This window comes from Culex pipiens, chromosome 2 (assembly GCF_016801865.2).
Source record: "Culex pipiens pallens isolate TS chromosome 2, TS_CPP_V2, whole genome shotgun sequence".
Lineage (NCBI taxonomy): Eukaryota > Metazoa > Arthropoda > Insecta > Diptera > Culicidae > Culex > Culex pipiens.
This window is the reverse complement of record NC_068938.1, coordinates 206,439,048-206,457,479: the sequence shown is the minus strand read 5'-3', so window position 1 is coordinate 206,457,479 and position 18,432 is coordinate 206,439,048. Positions and strand designations below refer to the sequence as shown.

The 18,432-nt window shown below is 34.1% G+C and overlaps 1 protein-coding gene across 1 annotated transcript in view; it reads right to left on the bottom strand.

The window, feature by feature from the left end:
- Positions 1-18,432, bottom strand: part of LOC120426242 (toll-like receptor 6) — a 162,814-nt gene that overhangs the window by 66,775 nt on the left and 77,607 nt on the right. The window lies entirely within an intron of this gene.

The window sequence follows — 18,432 nt, the reverse complement described above, 5'->3', positions numbered from 1 at the left end:
CAAAAGATGGTGGTGCATTTATGAACTTGCGATGATTGAGTTACCAGAAAAAAACTGAGCATTTCAAGACTAGAGGTTGATGAATCTCAATTCATGGTGTTTTCTTCTATTTCTCAGGAATAAAGAGTTGAATTGAGCTCTTTATTTTTTATTTTTCACACGAAATCGAGAGAAGTTGCCCCGACCTTTCTTCGATTTGCATGGAACTTTGTGCTAAGAGGTCATTTTGGTCCCTGATCACGAATCTGAGGTCAATTTCTCGATATCTCGTGACGGTGAGGTGGTACGACCCCTTCCATTTTTGAACAAAATTTGTGTTTTACAATAATTTACAGCCAAATCGTCAGCTGTGTGCTATCTTGTGACATAGACCATTTTGGTCGAAAATGAGTTAATGATGACGTTTTGCTATACTTAACAAACACTACAAGATGCTTTAACCCGATTTTGGAAACTAGCTTCCGTTTCCCGGATATCGCAATGCACACTTGTGACATAGACCATTTTATCATCAAAATGATCGTGCACACTTGTGACACGTCATACATGTTGTTGGAAAATGTGGAAAATTTATCTTGTTTTTCACAAATTTATGTACACATATACTTTCTAAAGGCAATGCAATCTTTTGTTTTTGAAAATATACTGATTAAGTCGGTTAAACTATTGATTTCAGCCTATTTTAGTTTGTATGGAAATTCTGTGCACACTTGTGACACGTAGTACAATTTTACTTCCGAAACACACTTGTGACACGTGCTTTTCAGATTTTTGTTTACATTATTTACTGTATCTTTTAACTGGTGTAACCAAATTAGTTGAAACTTGGAGCGTTTGTTAAGCGATACTATACGAACCGATTGCTTCAAAAAGTTTGGCTCTACCATTCATAGTTTTGAAAATATTTACCATCAAACTTTACAAATCGATTTTCTCGAAAAGTACTAAATGGTCGTTGTCACAAGATAGCACACAGCTGACGAAATGGTGATGATTTAGAACTTTTTTGTCACAGTTGGACGCCTGATTTGATAGCGTACTGTCATCAGGGGTGACATTCGGTCTGGGGATGAGAATTGTTCATATAAAAAGCTGAAATTTCAAGATTCTTCAAGCGAACACCGAATATTAGGTTGAAATCAGAAGTAAAAAAAAAATGCTATAAATCTAGATTAGAAGCCGATTAATTGAATTATTGTATGATTGAATTAATATTATATTGAACTATTTTAGCTTCGAAGCAGTTTTTTAGTTGACAAAATATTTTTGTTGCAAAATTGTGTTTGCCTAATCCAAACCCCCTTTGGTCTGACAGTTTTGAACTGACAGCCTTGTGCTGGATTTTAGTCTAGACCAAGCTAGGAATTGTATATAAGTACCCTTTTGAAAAAATGTAGAAAAGACAATAACAAAAAAAATGTTCACAATCATTGTGATTAAAAAAATTGAGAAAAATTAGTATCATAAAAGAGTCCAATATTTTTAATAAAATACTTAAGAAAAAAATCAAATCAACAACATTCAATATTGTCGATATTAAGTGTTGCGGGGCCTTTTCAAATGTTGAAGTTGATTTGAAAATAAAATGAAAAATTAAAGATGGGAAATTTAACGACGTTTTGACATCGAAAATAGAACAAATATTTGATGAGATTTCTTCTCTCAAAATATTGATTCCGTAGAGAAAACCAAATTTTTCTTGTTTTCTTTTCATTCAGATGCTGTTTCTTATTAATTATTAATCCATTCTACAATATCTTTGAAACAAATTTATAGGAAATGGTCATGCTTGGTCATGACTTATGCAGGTAAGAATATCAATATCACATTATCAACATAAAAAAAACTATTTTAGGTGGCTAGAAATTAAAATGGTGTACGTTTAATCGAATTTAATTTTTACTACTTAGTGATTGCAAATTTATTTTTAAATCTCAAAAAAATGTCTATTTTTTTCAATTTCATGTTTAAAAAAAATAGGATTTTGCTGAAAAATGGCAACACTGCCAAATGAATTCTAACCAACTGGTGTAATAGTTAAACAGATGTAATGTTTTGTCTGAAACGAATTCAAAAATGAGAATTTAAAAAAAATGGAAGTTCATTGTTTTCTATGAAAAGTCCAAATAAAAAATTATATATTAGAGAGTAAATATTTTTTCTGTGAAGTCCTAAGCAATACCTAAATCTTTGCTAAAGGTAAAAAAATCAAAACAAAATCAACGTCACGTTTTCTAAAATCCAAAATCTTAAATTATTTAAAGTACTTTTCATTTCAATTCATTTGATTTTATTAGGTTGCTTCAACAATTACATTGGTGCAGTTGTTATCCTGAGCTGAGATTTGTTACCTTTCTACAGCTGATTTGTTCAAAATGGGGAGAGAGTTTACTGGTACTAAGGAGATCGAATTAGACAGAGATGGAAAAAAATTGCAAAAATAACCTTCGAAAAAGTACTTTTGGAATGCAAATTTCATTTTAGATTGAAAAATTAAGTATTTTTTGCGCTTTTTCATCTTTTTTCAAAAATTAGGATTAAAAAATTGGCAGCACTGCCAATGAATTTTGACCAACTGGTGCTATTGCTATTAAGATGCCATTTTTGTCATCGATCACAAATCCAAAATGAAAATTTTCAAAATAAAGGTAATCTAATTGTGAATTCCTAGGCAAAATCTACAAATTTTCTAAAGGTGAAAATATCAAGGTCACGTTATCAATAACAATTTTTCAGGTGCACATTATCGAAATTTATTTGAAGTACGTTTTGATTGAAAATTTAATTTTAAATCAAAGTATTTTTTCAGCATTTTTTATTTTTTTATATTAGATTTTATAGAATAACTGGCAACACTGCCAAATAAATTTTGACCAACAGGTGCCATTACTTAGATGACAAAAATCTAAAACAAATCTGAAAATTAGAATTTCCGAAAATTGATGATTAAAGTTCTATGTGAAAATTAAACAAATTGCCTTATTTTTAATATGAGTGTAAATATTTTTTCTGATAAGTTCTAAATACCTACAAAAACGCTAAAGACACAGAAAACCCGTTCTCAAAATTCAGATTTTTGAATATTTAAATAGCCTATTTGTTTGGACGGATGCCAAAATTGTAGGACTTTATTGGTCACAGAAAAATTAACTACAAAGTTACGTCCAAATAATAAAATTAAAAAAAATAAAAAGAATATTCATTTTTGGGAAAGAGATGTCATGTACCGTAAACTGGGGTGACTTTGATAGCCCGGGGTGACTTTGATAGGTTTTTCAAATGCCCATCAAATTAATATCTAAACATTTTTGAGAATTTTGAGTATGTAAGCATTAAGGGATAGCTTATTATCGAACATATATGCAAAAATGTGACTGTTACATTGGATGTATCAAAATTACTGGCCAAATCAAATTTCTATCAATGTCACCCCGGGCTATCAAAGTCACCCCAGTTTACGGTATGTATAATGCTCTTGACAATATTTTAAAACTTTAAATGTGAAACGGGACGCTAGTTTTTGGACAACTTCTGTTAAACTAAAAACAATTTCTAAACTCGACAGATTACTTGGGTAATTCTCCGCCAACTCTGCCTCGACCCCTCTCAATTTGCATGAAACTTTGTCCTAATGTGTAACTTTTGTCCCTGATTACAAATCCGAGGTTCAATTTTATATATTTCATGACGGAAGGGCGGTACGACCCCTTTCATTTTTGAACATGCGATAAAAGAGATGTTTTCAATAATTTGCAGCCTGAAACGGTGATGAGATAGAAATTTTGTGTCAAAAGGATTTTTATGTGAAATTGAACACTCGATGTGATGTCGTACTCAAAATTCCGAAAAAGCGTATTTTTCATCGAAAAAAACACAAAAAAGTTTTTGAAACTCTGCCATTTTCCGTTACTCAACTGTATTTTTTTTTTGAACATATCATTTTAAGAGAAATTTAATGTATTTTTTTACCCAGAAGGGTCATTTTTTATTTAGAACAAAATTTTTCATTTTGAAATTTCGTATTTTTCTAACTTTGCAGCGTTATTTTTAAGAGTGTAACAATGTTTGACAAAGCTGTAGAGCAGACAACTACAAAAATTTTGATATCTAGTTATCGCGATTTAACGAAAAAAAAGTATTTAAAAAGTTACAAAAAAGCTCGCACTTACTCGCTCACTCACAGTGTATCGATTCTGAGGAGGAAAGCTTCATTTAGCACGTGGTTGATGTCACTGTTTATGGTACACAGCCTACACGTGGTTTTTCAAAATAGTTTTGTCCTCGTTGATCTGGTGATGTCGTAATAAAGGCTGTTTATATCTTGTTTGTACCCAACTTAGCTTTGGTCTACTCAATCGAATACGAAACTTGGATGAAAAACTTGAAATTATTTTCATTTAACAAAATTCAAGAATTTGTTTTCGATATGGATGCCGAACCGCTACCAAAAAAAAATCAAACCATCCACATTAACAACTCCCGGGTCTTTTGTGGTCTCTATTGCAAGTTTCTGCTCGAACCTAGGAGTCCGAAGGCTTGAATGGGGAGAGCACCCAAACCTCTTTTTACTCCAAGGAACCTTCCACCCCAGTGTTTGAACTGACGACCTTCGGATTGCGAGTCCAACCGCCGCCAGTGATTCCACCGGAGTAGGCTTGGTTTGGTGTGTTGTTTGTACTTATGGCATGGAGAAGACTCCTACACCTGAAATGACTTAACGGCCTAACAACCAAGGCCGGGACCGACATTTTACTTCCTCATCCGATGGAAGGTTGGAGCAGATGGGAATCGAACCCAGAATCATCCGCTTACAAAGCGGACAGCGTAACCATTCGGCCACGCACTGCCACTGCCGAACCGCTACCATGCGACCCCTTTTTGCACTACTAAAAGTCACCTCCCCTCGAACGGTGTCACATCTGTCACGTCTGTGGTATAGTATTTAGATCGCACAAACGCAGCTCAGCTCCAGTCACACTACTGTTTGTCAGGTTTTGCTAGTGTTTGTGTTTGTGGTTCGATTTGGCAACCGCCCGAGTGCCATTAAGTTGTCAGCCATTCGCATCGTTAGGCAGGATTTGTTTGCCCGAGTAAGCAATTCAACTTCAGAGGCACCAGCCACAGCCACTGTATAGAGTGACTACGGCAGGTCTGCAACTGACTGCGAGAGGAGTCCGAAATTTATCGCAATTTAGGGACTTTGGGACCGTCAGCGATGAAAGTTTTATCACCACATCGATGAATTTTCATTTTAATATTGATTTTTAGTGTTCCAACCGCTTGCTTTTTTCCCTTTCCAGAGAGATCATTTTTGGCCGGCCAAGTTTTCGGTTGACCTCAAATTTGCGGAGGTCAAACGGAAAGTTTCGCTGGAAAAACGAAAAATTTTGCAGCTGCAAACGAAAAAAAATGTGTTTTAAAAACTGTGCTCTGGCACGTTTTCAGGGAGCCGCAACCCGAGATGATGAGACTGAAGTTGGGTGCAGAAAAAAAAAACTTTTGCGTCGCTTTCCAATCTTGTGACGGTTATCTGGAACGAGGCATCGTCTGTGCTGGATTCGAACTACGTTTTTGTTTGGGTGAAAATTTCCGGGATAATTCACCTAACAGAAAATTTTCAATTGGTTTTATAAATAGATTTTTGAGTAATTTTCAAAAGAATTTCAAAGGAATTTCGAATGAATTTCAAATGAATTTCAAATGATTTTCAAATGATTTTCAAATGATTTTCAAATGATTTTCAAATGATTTTCAAATGATTTTCAAATGATTTTCAAATGATTTTCAAATGATTTTCAAATGATTTTCAAATGATTTTCAAATGATTTTCAAATGATTTTCAAATGATTTTCAAATGATTTTCAAATGATTTTCAAATGAATTTCAATTGAATTTCATATGAATTTCAAATGAATTTCAAATGAATTTCAAATGAATTTCAAATGAATTTCAAATGAATTTCAAATGAATTTCAAATGAATTTCAAATGAATTTCAAATGAATTTCAAATGAATTTCAAATCATTTTCAAATGAATTTCAAATGAATTTCAAATGAATTTCAAATGAATTTCAAATGATTTTCAAATGATTTTCAAATGATTTCAATGATTTTCAAATGATTTTCAAATGATTTCAAATGATTTTTGGAGATATTTGAGGCTTTGTAAATTTCTAAGCTTATTTAAAATAAGACTGAGTAAAAATTCAACATGTTTTCCAGTTAAGAACAGTAAAGTTGAAACAGTTTCCTCCGCAACTTTTCTCCAACCTCCTCTCTTACCGCGCTATCTGCGTGCAAGTACAAATAAAGAGCAATAATAATAACAATAATAATTTTTGGCATCTTTATAATTCTATAAAGTTTATAGTTGGCGGAGTGAAATTGAGTGAAACGCAGCTCCTGTTTCTTCACCCCCGCCACCCCCCTGGGGGTGTGCCACACAAGTTGCGACGACGCCGTGTCGTGTATCAAGCCGTTCCACGCCGTTGCCATTTAGATTAGTGTGACACACTTTGGCCGACGATCCGGAAGAGCAGACGAATTTTGACTTTTCCGGGGTTTTCCACGTGAAGATGGCGGGGGAGGTGGGGGGCATTTTATGACTTTTGAGCCCCTTTCCACCAAGTCTCGAAGAGAGGTGCTTATCAGAGGAAGCCAGCATCTGCGAGACATCGTCGAGAGGAAGACGTCGAAGATCTTCCCGAGTCGGGAAGTGTGACACGTGGCACTCCTACGATAGTGGAGGTGTCTGTGGGGGGGGAGAAGGGGAAACGAATAAAGTTTTCCTCGACTACCCACACACGAAGACACCGGTTGTGAGCTGTGGTTGATTCACTTTGCTATCAGTTTGGGAATGTGGAGGAAAACATGCTGACTAGCTATAATAACAGCTAGATGAGATGTTTGTATAGACACACACCGGCGACGACCGGAGCGATTTTCACACAAACGGTGCAAACATACTAAACTAAAAAGCAGGAGGTGTGGAACACTAGTTTTTGACAGCATCAGCGTCTCTTACCCTTGGGAGGTGGGCGGATATTTGATGTGAATGCAATTTGTTGGTAAACTTTGAGTATGAAATTTGCACGCAATCTGAAAGTAGAAGAGATCGATTGAATCAACAAAGGAATCAACTCTACAACAACTCTTCAAGAGCTTTTCAACAATTCTACAACAACTCTTTAACAGCAATTCTACAATTCTACAGCAACTCTTCATCAACTATATTGACATCTTGGAACAACTCTTCAACAACCCTTCTACATCTTTTCAACAACGCTTCAATAATCCTGCAACTACTTTTCAACATCTATTCAACAGCAACAACAATTCTACAACAACTCTTCAACAACTCTTCAATAATTCTACAGCAACTCTTCATCAACCCTTCTACAACTTCGATATTGACATCTTGGAATAACTCTTCAACAACCCTTCTACAACTTTTCAACAACCCTTCAATAATCCTGCATCTACTTTTCAACATCTATTCAACAGCAACAACAATTCTACAATAACTCTTTAACAACTCTACAACAATTCTACAGCAACTCTTCATCAACCCTTCTAAAACTTCGATATTGACATCTTGGAATAACTCTTCAACAACCCTTCTACAACTTTTCAACAACCCTTCAATAATCTTGCAACTATTGTACAACATCTATTCAACAACAACAACAGTTCTACAACAACTCTTTAACAACTCTTTAACAATTCTACAGCAACTCTTCATCAACTATGTGGACATCTTGGAACAACTCTTCAACAACCCTTCTACAACTTTTCAACAAACCTTCAATAATCCTGCATCCATTTTTCAACATCTATTCAACAACAACAACAACAATTATACAACAACTGTTTAACATTTCTTCAACAATTCTACAGCAACTCTACATCAACTATATTGACATCTTGGAACAACTCTTCAACAACCCTTCTACAACTTTTCAACAACCCTTCAATAATCTTGCAACTGTTTTACAACATCTATTCAACAACAACAACAGTTCTACAACAACTCTTTAACAACTCTTTAACAATTCTACAGCAACTCTTCATCAACTATGTGGACATCTTGGAACAACTCTTCAACAACCCTTCTACAACTTTTCAACAACCCTTCAAGAATCTTGCAACTATTTTCAACATCTATTCAACAACAACAACAACTCTTTTACAACTCTTCAACAATTCTACAGCAACTCTTCATCAACTAAATTGATATTTTGGAACAACCCTTCAACAACCCTTCTACATCTTTTCAACAACCCTTCAACTATCCTGCAACTACTTTTCAACATCTATTAAACAGCAACAACAACAACAACAACAACAACTTTACAACAACTCTTTAAAAACTTTTCAACAATTCTACAGCAACTCTTCATCAACTATACTGACATTCTGGAACAACTCTTCAACAACCCTTATACATGTTTTCAACAACGCTTCAATAATCCTGCAACTATTTTTCAACATCTATTCAAAAACAACAACAACTCTTTTACAACTCTTCAACAATTCTACAGCAACTCTTTATCAACTTTATTTATATCTTGGAACAACTCGTCAACAACCCTTCTGCATCTTTTCAACAACCCTTCAACAATCCTGCAACTACTTTTCAACATCTATTTAACAGCAACAACAATTAAACAACAACTCTTCAACAATTCTGGAGCGATTCTTCATCAACTATATTGACATCTTGGAGCACCTCTTCTACAACCCTTCTAAATCTTTTCAATAACCCTTCAGTAATCCTGCAACATCTTTTCAACATCTCTTCAACAGCAACAACAATTCTACAACAACTCTTCAACAATTCTACAGCAACGCTTCATCATCTATGTAGACATCTTAGAACAACTCTTCAACAACCCTTCTACAACAGTTCAACAACACTTTAAAATTTCTCCAAAATCACTAGCAACTCTTCAACAAATTTTCAACAATTGTGCAACAACTATTCACCAAATGTGTTCAACAGTTTAATGACAACAATTAAAATTGGACGATAAATCGATCGCCATCTTTTATTTCCAACCAAAAAGAGACAAGGATCAAGCGGGAAGCCAACCGGAGACCGACAGCCGCCACTCGTTTTTATTTATTAGCTTGAATGTTTAAATTTATAGTACATCAGATTAATGGAAAATCACAACTCGCACAGAGCAGACGCCCCACTTTCCCTCGACATCCTTCCAAAACAAAATAACCCAAACTCTGCAGCGGCGTCGTTTCCGCTGTGTGCTGTTTTCGTTCCGGAGAAATCCAGCCAAACTAAATCAAATATTTGAACGACTATTCTGGGTTTCGGGAGACTCTGCTTCTGGCAACACTTCCTTCCCGTGTGCGCGCCAGCTCTCAGGAAGTTAGAAGATTAAACTAGCTCTGCCCTTGATGTAGGCTCCGTTGATTTCCATCGCCCTTCTTGCTCTGCGGGTATACCGTCAAATTGTGTAACTTTGAGTTTCAAAAACTTTTGGTTCCCGAATTTGCCTAACCTTGGTACGCCTCGGCGATCAGCGCGCCATTAGTCCGGTTTTTCCGCACTAATGTCTCAAAGGTCCTTGGAATGGATTTTGTTGGGGTCCTTTTTTTGGGGCTTGCTGGACGACGTCGTTGTGACAAGCGGGCTGTGCACAAACAGAGCATAAATTATTTGAGATCCTTTTGGTCGACTTGGTGGCGGACTTTTGGCAGGTTGGTTGAAAAATTTATTTGGGTGTAGTTTCAAGGTTGGGATTTTTTTGTGGCAATTATTGTCACATCGTGTTTTTTTTTTTAAGATTTTGTAAGAAAATTGAGTTGATTCAGTTGAATTAGTTGATTTTAGTTGATTTATTTGATTTTATTTGATTTAGTTGTCTAGTTGATTTTAGTTGTTTTAGTTGATTTTGTTGATTTTGTTGATTTGGTTGATTTGGTTGATTTGGTTGATTTGGTTGATTTGGTTGATTTGATTGATTTGGTTGATTTGGTTGATTTGGTTGATTTGGTTGATTTGGTTGATTTGGTTGATTTGGTTGATTTGGTTGATTTGGTTGATTTGGTTGATTTGGTTGATTTGGTTTATTTTGTTGATTTTGTTGATTTTGTTGATTTTGTTGATTTTGTTGATTTTGTTGATTTTGTTGATTTTGTTGATTTTGTTGATTTTGTTGATTTTGTTGATTTTGTTGATTTTGTTGATTTTTTTGATTTTGTTGATTTTGTTGATTTTGTTGATTTTGTTGATTTTGTTGATTTTGTTGATTTTGTTGATTTTGTTGATTTTGTTGATTTTGTTGATTTTGTTGATTTTGTTGATTTTGTTGATTTTGTTGATTTTGTTGATTTTGTTGATTTTGTTGATTTTGTTGATTTTGTTGATTTTGTTGATTTTGTTGATTTTGTTGATTTTGTTGATTTTGTTGATTTTGTTGATTTTGTTGATTTTGTTGATTTTGTTGATTTTGTTGATTTTTTTGATTTTGTTGATTTTGTTGATTTTGTTGATTTTGCTGATTTTACTGATTTTGTTGATTTTGTTGATTTTGTTGATTTTGTTGATTTTGTTGATTTTGTTGATTTTGTTGATTTTGCTGATTTTGCTGATTTTGTTGATTTTGTTGATTTTGTTGATTTTGTTGATTTTGTTGATTTTGTTGATTTTGTTGATTTTGTTGATTTTGTTGATTTTGTTGATTTTGTTGATTTTGTTGATTTTGTTGATTTTGTTGATTTTGTTGATTTTGTTGATTTTGTTGATTTTGTTGATTTTGTTGATTTTGTTGATTTTGTTGATTTTGTTGATTTTGTTGATTTTGTTGATTTTGTTGATTTTGTTGATTTTGCTGATTTTGCTAATTTTGTTGATTTTGTTGATTTTGATGATTTTGTTGATTTTGTTGAAGTTTGGTTAAGCTGATTTGGTTGTTGATTAGTTGAGTTGTTTTTTTTTTATTTTATTGAATTAGTTGGTATAGTTAAATTAGTTGATTTTGTTGTTGATTAGTTGAGTTGATTAAGTTTTTGAGTTAATTCAGAATTATTTCTGAGTTGTTGATGCGATGTTACAGAGTTGCAACAGAGTTCTTCTCGAGTTGTTCCAGAGTAAATTCAGAGCAGTCTCAGAGTTGTTTCAAAGTTCCAGAAGAGTTGTTACAAGGTTGTTTTATAGTTGTTTCAAAATGTTTTAAGAGGTGTTCCAAAGTTGCTTCAGAGTTGTTTTAAAATTGTTTCAGAGTTATTTCAAGGTTGTTGCATAGTTGTTCCGAAGTTGTTTCAGAAGTGTTTCATAGTATTTTCTAAGTTTATTCATAGCTATTTCAGAGTTGTTTCAAAGGTTTTTTTCTGACTTATTTTTTATTTGTTTCAGAGTTGTTTCAGAGTAATTTCATAGATGTTTCAAAAAAAAAAAAAAAAAGTTGTTGCAAAATGTTTCAGAATTTTTTCAGAGTTGTTCGAGTGTTGATTTATAGTTGCTTTTGAGTTGTTTCAGAGTTGTTTCAGAATTGTTTCAAAGTTGTTTCAGAGTTGTTTCAGAGTTGTCACTGGGTTATTTCAGAGTTATTTCAGATTTATTTCAAAGTTGTTTCAGAGTTGTTTTAAAGTTGTCTCAAAGTTATTTCAAAGTTGTTTCATAGTTGTTCCAGAGTTGTTTTATAGTTGCTTTAAAGTTGTTTCAGAGTTGTTTCAGAATTGTTCCAAAGTTGTTTCAGAGTTGTTTTAGATTTTTTCAGAGTTGTTTCAGAGTTGCTTCAGAGTAGTTTTTTGAGCAGTTGTTTCAGAGTTATTTCAAAGTTGTTTTATAGCTGTACCGGAGTTGTTTCAAAGTTGTTTCAAAATTGTTTCAGAGTTGTTTCAGAAAATAAAATCTGAATTAATTCATAGCTGTTTCAGATTTGTTTCAAAAAATTTTTCCTGAGTTGTTTCGAGTTTTTCGGAGTTGTTTCGGAGTGGTTTCATAGATGTTTCAGAGTTGTTTCAAAGATGTTTCAGATTTTTTTCAGAGTTGTTTTAAAGTTGATGTAAAATTGTTTCAGAGTTGTTTTAGGGTTGTTTCAGAGTTGCTACAGTACGGTTTCAGAGTTGTTTCGGTGTTCAAAATTCTTAAAAGTATGCTATCGGAGACTTTTTTAGGTTGCTCAAGCGTACCATTTGGAGCAATTCTACTTCTAACTCAATTTCGTCCTAAATACCTTCCCGGAAATGCCTCAAATCGACACCATTCCAAAATCTGCCCCCAATATCTTTAAAAAGAGACTGCAAATATGCTATCACATTGCACTTCAAAGAGTGGGTGCAAAAACACCCAAATAACACCGTTTAAACGGCCGTCGTCGTCGCCGACGACTCTCGTTGTCATCCCGGGAAAGCAGCGGAAAAATAAATCTGCTACTATTTTCCTCCTCCCGATCAGCAGCCCCCAAATTGTCATCGCGCGGCCAAAGCCAGTCGCGTCATTTTCCAATTTTCCCCCTCCGCTCCAGCTTCAATTTGCATACAAAAACAAGACCCCCAGCCTCGAATCGGCTCTGTTGAATGTGGCTTGGAATTATTTAGAACCGGGAAAATTGCAGCAGCCAGCTTTTAGAGAACGAGAGCACCGTCGCTATTTAGGTGGAATGACGGCACAATGCTTGCTGTTTTTTTTTTTTGCGGGGTGGGGGGAAATCGGAAAATCTGCTGTTGTTGCTGCTGAAAAATGTACCACCACTCTCGAGCGAAACATCCGAAAGGCATGTTCCGGATTTTCCGGCGTTCTTGTTTGCGGAAAAGTGTTTGTTGGGAAAAAGTCAATTTCATCGATCGCTTATTAGTGCTTATCGAGTATTTTGAGAGGAGTGCAATAGGCCAGTTTGGTGAAATGGAGGATTGTTTTTCTGTGGCGAAATCGATTCCGAAATGTGTCATCACTGAATGGGAAATATTAGTTTGAAATATGCCCTATTTCAAAAATACCGAAATGTGTTGTTCAATCTTGCTTTAAGTCTCAATTTCAAAACCGGTCCCCATTCCGGCAAAAACTGAAACCGAAATCCCTCGCTCAGTCTAGTGAGTCTATCTAAAACAAAACGGCTCATGTTTTTGTGTGGCTTATGCGAAAAGAACCCCGTCTGAATTGGAATTCCACCAGCAGCAGTTTGGCGAAGGGGAGTACAATTTTGATGAATGGTTTCGGGTTGAGTCAACTCTTTGAAGTTCGACTCTCCTGCTACTGGCCGAAACTAGTCGCAGCGAACAAAAGTTTTGTCGTCTAGCCGGGCAGTAGCAGCCGAGTCTCTGGAGAGCGACTCAAAAGTGCATAACTATTTAATTGAATCAAATTGGATGATTAATTATCGCCAACTGAATTAAACGGTGGCGATGACGGCCACCCGTTGATTGCTGCGGGAATGGTAAATGATACTCTTATCTCTTGTTAGACACACTTGAGCTATCTAAACTTTGTTTTCGAATTTACTTTTAAAGAGAACGATTTAATCTTGATTTAAAGTGCATGACTTCAACCAAATCGCTCAAAAATTTCACATTTTTTTGCAAACCTTCCCCCAAATGGAAGCGATTGCGATTTTTAAACGATTTTCGACATTGATTCCGTATTCGCTGGCTTTTATCCGCTTCAACGATCGGACATGGCCCGCCACGCGCACTTTGAGTGCTGAAAAGTGGTTAGGAAAATATTTTTCCAATCGTTCCGAAGGGGGCACCACCACCATGACGTGGTCATAAAGAATCGCAACCGGACTGGTCTACGTCGATTTTTTTTTTGTTTGTTTGCTCTCTGACAGATGGTTTGTGGGTAGTTTGGGGATGAACTGGAGTGGGTTGTTTTGATGGGAGTTTAGCATTTTTTTATTTTTTATTTGTTTTTCAGAGTTGAGGAAACTAGGGTTGAACCAAAAAAAGGGAAATCAAGGTTTTACTTGGGATGTTAATTACTTTTAGTATTTTTTAAGGGCTAAACAATTCGATCGGTATCGGTATTTCATGTAAATTTTGTATGAAGTTTCAAAAAATATCCTAAATTGTTATTATGGCTTGAATGGAAAGAGCACCCAAACCTCTTTCTACTCCAAAGAACCTTCCACCCCAGGGTTCGAACTGACCACCTTTGGATTGCGAGTCCAACCGCCGCCAGCGATTCCACCGGAGCAGGCTTGATTTGGCGTGTTCTTTGTCTTTATAGTCTTTATATAGGGAGACGACTCCCACACCTGGAATGACTTAACGGCCGAACAACCAAGGCCGTGACCGACGTTTTACTTTCCCATCCGATGGAAGGTTGGAGCAGATGGGAATCGAACCCATGATCATCCACCTACAAAGCGGACAGCGTAACCATTCGGCTATCCATTTCTTAAAAAAATTTTTTGGCTTGTTTTCGAAAAAAGTGTCCTTTAAATTAAATGTTCCTTACGAAAAAGCTTTAAAACTGTCATAAAACATTTGAATTTAGAAATTTTATTCAGAGGCTCATGCTAACAATGCAAATAATATCATTTTATCCAATAAAATAAAAGTGTTTTTGATAATTTTCACGATATTTCAAAAACCATCTTGATTATTTTCCGAAAATAAATACCGCCATTATTATTTTTGTTATTATTCGCCCGGTAGCCTTGCTTGTGCCTCATCCCTTCAAAATTTCTCTAATAAATCAGATAGCATACAGTAATAATTACATAAAAATTTAAATTCGACATTTTTAAAGAGAACTAAAATAAAAAAAAAACATATTAAAACATTTAACTAGAAATTTGTCAACCTATCGACAATTTTTTCAGATTTTTTAAATCACAACTTGCATTTTAAATAGGCTGAAATCTAACTTTCAACAACTGAAGATATATTTTTTCTTGATTAAATTAGGCTGATACAAATTACAGTATACACTCGACGATTCGAAGGCCTGGAAAATTTTCACTTCGGATAGCCGAATCTTCTGATTATCGAATCACGTAGAAACATTTTTTAGCTTTCTTAATTATTATTGTGGATCTTAAGTAGGGGAAATTCTCTTATGTTTGTCAGGTTAAGCGAACGCTCCTAACTCCATCCAATTGGCTGATTTTCACTATTTAAATAACTTATTTTGTGAAACTGTTTATAGAAACATGCTTGCTCACTTTCTTTTGAACTATTTATCACTCGATTTCAGTTGAAAACGCGTTTTATGATCTGTAATTGAACGTCAAAAAGCTCATATGGCAACATTAGAGGCACGCTGGAATTAGGTGCTGCTCCCCTATGACCTCTAGACTACTCTAAATTAACTATAAATTTTTAAATCCAAGATGGCGGCCAAAATGGCGGTAAGGAAATAATGAAAAAATGCATTTGAGCAACTCTCTACGAAATCGGCCGATTTCCACCATTTTTTTTTTTGTATTTCAAACTTTATGGGGGCCTTCCCTATGACCAAATAAGCTATTTTGCGTCATTGGTTCACCCATACAAGTCTCCATACAAATTTTCAAATCAAGACTAACATTTTAAAAGGGCCAAACATTGCGCCTTTTAAAATGTCAATTACGCCCTTTTAAAATGTTAGTCTTGATTTAAAAATTTTCAAAATATTTTTTTCGAAAAGATCGGAAAATTTCACGAATTTTTCATGCATTAACATTGAAAATCGGACCATTAGTTGCTGAGATATCGTCATTAGAAAATGGTGGGTTGTTTTGGTGAGATTTAGAAAACTTCAATTTTTGTGTTTCTTTTTCTTAAAGCGGCTCTATCTCAGCAACCCGATGTCCAATCTTCAATGTCTCTTAGACAATTTTATAGCAAATTTTCTGAACTTTTCAAAAAAAATATTTTTATAAATGTTCACTCATGGTCACTCTTTTTAAAAACCGAAAAACTGCAAATATTTCGCTAAAATCAAACTTTCGGTGCCTATATCTTGAAAACGGAGCTTTTTATCAAATAATCTGTTAAGTACTTTTCGATTGCAAATTCAATTTTGCTTAAACAAATAATTTTAAACTTGTTTTTGTATGAAACTTCGATTTTTTCCAAAAATCACTATTTTTTCAAAAAATCATAACTCGGCGTCAGATTTTTTGACCATGTTTCTCTATAGCTCAAAAGTTGCGGATTTTTGTCCCCTAAAACATATCAAAAAATCTCGAAAATCAAAAAATACGTATTTTGGGAAATTGAGTTTTAGTGAAAAAAAAGTTAATTAAAAAATCTGCAATTTTTTTTTTCCGTGTACATACCATTTTTGTATGGACAGCTGCCAAAATTGTATGGAGACTTGTATGGGTGAACCAATGACACAAAAAAGCTTATTTGGTCATAGGGAAGGCCCCCACAAAGTTTGAGCAAAATCAAAAAATACAAATAAAATCCATTTCCGGTTTTAGTAGAGAATTGCTCATTTTGTAACCTTTTAGGCAATCAAAATAGTAGTTTATGCAACAAGTTGCAAAAAGAGGATTTTTTCAGCACGAGTCGTACATTTATCCAACGAGGTTCACCGAGTTGGATAATTACGAAGAGTGCTGAAAAAATCAAGTTTTGCAACGAGTTCCATACAACATTTTTTGCAATTCCGAAAAACACCCATTGAGTGAAATTTTAAGTCAAATTTTCATGCATTTTGTCAACAAATCGTTTAAATCAAAAAAATGTTGAAAAGTGTTACTTTTCGAAACAAGTGCTGAAAAGTTCAACTTTTCAGCACCCATTTCAGTGCTGAAAAGTAGAACTTTTTAGCATTTATTTTGAAAAGTGTTGCTATTCGATTCTGTAATTTTTGTTACAGAAAAGTAGGCTATTTCGTAGTTCAAGAATGACAGGAAAAGTAAGTAGTTTCACGACGGAATTGCAAAAAAACAATTTTGAATAAAATGGGGTCGCATAATTTGGAAATATAAAAAATACGAAAATAAAAAAAAAATGTTCGTGATTCGATTATCCCAAGTAGGATAATCGATCTTTCAATAATCGAGGCTTTGGATAAACGAGTCTGGACTGTAAATTGTATTTCCTTGGTCGCGGCAAAAAAAAAACTTATCTTCTAATTTTCTAAATTTATAATCAAAAAGTATCACAACATTACAATAATAATCATAAAATTAGAAAATTTCAAAGAATTTGATCAAAAAAACAATATCTTAAACTTTTCAGTTTTGTTTTTATCTATGATTCCAAAATTTAAAATAAGCGATTTTTTTTGGTTCTGAGCAATTAATAATTCTTGATTCAAACAATATATAGATAACTTTAAAGCTCTGGAAGGCATCATTCCCAATCGGCCATTTGGCAGCCATGTTTGTTATAGAAAAACATTCAAATCTTGATTCAGAATGTTTCAATCAAAAAAAGATTTTTTTGTGTTGTTTGTAGAAGCATTTTGCATATAGTGATTATTTTTTCATTTCAATTTACTATTTCTGGACCCTGAATTCAGAACCATTATTGACAGTCATTGCCCCAAAAGTGAAAGACACCATCTAACACCTTAAAAAAGGGTTTATTTGATTATTTATTATTAAGAATTGTTTACAATTGAATGTGATTGTTTTTATCATCACAACAATATAATAAAAAATAATAAGCTGTAGTCTTGCAATCATTCAGTTATTGAAAATATGTTTGGATTTACTCAACAAAATCAATTTATTTGCGTTGCTGTGTACTTTAGTTCAAATACTTTACAAAATGTTAAAAAAAATATTTCAAACACACCAAATTCAAACAGAATTGGACGATATACCTAATAGATATCAATTCGTTATTCTTCAAATTTCTTTAAAATAAAGTTTAGTTTGAAAAAGTTTGTTCAATGCTAAGAATGTTACAGGGAGCTTTAATCATTTAAAGGCTTGGTAGTGGAAGTGTTAAATTAAAATCCACCTGGGGGCAAAATGGATCGCCCTTTTCTTGCCCTATAAAAACCATCAAATGTTATGAAATATAAATAAAATTGTTTATTTCACTCCTGGTAGCTTCACAAATCACGTTTAATGCAACATTAGTTGATTTTTTAGTTGTTTTGATGCTTATTTGTAAAAAAAGTGTCTTATTTGGACCTATTTACACTATTTTCAAAAATGTTTGTTTTATGAAGTGACTATTTTTATAAAAGTGATCAAACTGAATGGAAACTATGTTGGAAAGGTCCTTTGAATCATTTCTTATCACCCTTCAACGTTGTATTAGACGCAATGGCTTGTTTTATATGGTGGCTCATTCTGCCCCACAGGGTGGTCCATTTTGCCCCGCACTCTGGAAAAGTAGTCAAAAAACAATTTTTTTTAAAGTGGCTCAAAAATAGTTTAAAGAAAAAAACTTAATCAGCCAACATTGAAGGGAACATTTTGTATATTTTTCTAAGGTTTAGATGCATTTTACTTAGGTGGGCCATTCTGACCCCTCTCCTCCCCCCTCCTGCACCTATATTTACATTGAAAAATTAAAA